The sequence below is a fragment of the Cyprinus carpio genome, chromosome A7, assembly GCF_018340385.1.
Source record: "Cyprinus carpio isolate SPL01 chromosome A7, ASM1834038v1, whole genome shotgun sequence".
Lineage (NCBI taxonomy): Eukaryota > Metazoa > Chordata > Actinopteri > Cypriniformes > Cyprinidae > Cyprinus > Cyprinus carpio.
The window spans coordinates 46,463,815-46,465,269 of NC_056578.1; positions in this window are offsets into that span (position 1 = coordinate 46,463,815).

Here is a 1,455-nt window from a genome sequence, read left to right on the forward strand (position 1 = left end):
CCTGGACGTTCATTTAATTTGAAAATCAAGCAGCCAATCAGGGCTGGCTCTTGATAATGTATCTAGCCTTTTAAAGAAAAGGTACGCCATATGTACCTTTAATGCTTGGGAACATATAAGGAACCGAATGTGTGCAATTATTAACATTTTACATATTTAACAAATTAACATATTAACAAATTATTTACATTGGTAATCATGAAACTGACATATTGACCACACTTTCTTCCTGTTTTCACAAATCATCCTGTCCGGCTGTATCTGGATTCTATATAATATACAAAAACAGAAAGATAAGGGACACAGTAACTTAGCAAAAAAATATCAATAAAAGACAAATTGAGCAATGGCTTTGTTACATTAGACTTAGACTTAGAAAACTTTAATGTCCTCAGAGAGGCAATTTGTGCCTTGACAACTAAAGTCATCATTATAAACAGAACTACTGTTAAGAGTAAGTGCGATTAGGTGCGTAAAACGTAAAGCTTATTGCTAGCTTATGAAAAAATAGCATAACAGCATTTTCTAACCTAACAAAGTTTTTTTTTTTTTTTTCCCGAAAGATTATTATTATTTTTTTTTTATAAATGAAACCTTTCACCTTTTCACCTAAAAAAAATTGGTGCAAAGAAAACATTGATTTGATGTATCTGTTTTAGTCCAAAAGTGGCATGCAGCACATGCCCAAGTTCAGAATAAACTTATCAGTGAACGCTTTTTTATGCATTGCACAAACATCCCACTATATGATCATCATAAGTTTTTGGTCAGAGGAATGATTTAGCAAAAGTACAATGCAGCCAGTTCAGCATCGAATGCATAGGCTCACCTCACTAACATAGTCTAAACTATGGGATATGACAACAGCAGTAGTGAGGGGGCATTAAGAACAGGGACAGCCAGAGAGCCAGGCAGCCTGAATGGAGGTAAAAAACAAGCTTGCACTCCATGAGCCCCAAATCTACAGATGCTGGCTGGGCCTCTTTCCCATACCTATTTGCTTGTGTTCTGTACCCACGGCACACAACATCCATTGACGTTATAATATAGATTAGATTTAGGGTCGCGCCGTCAGGTAACAAAATCAATGTCAAGCCAAGTCTAATGACAATGTAAATGACGTCCAAGACCAACATCAGTGAGATGACGAGATAATTGGTGTTTACGGTTGGTTATAAAAGTAAACAAAATCCAACGTCGAGCCAACGTCTAAGCCAACGTCACATTGACATCAAATATGATGTTTTGTCGTCAGGTCTGGCAACCATAATCCAACGTTTCCTAGACGTTCATAATGGCAACGTCCACACAACGTCAAATTAAAACATCATTTGATGTTGATTTGTAGTTAGTTTTAGGTTTGTGGCATTACTAACCAAAAAAATCCAACGTTCGAGCAAACGTTCAAAGCCACGTCACATTGACATCAAATACTGATGTTTTGTCGTCCAGGTT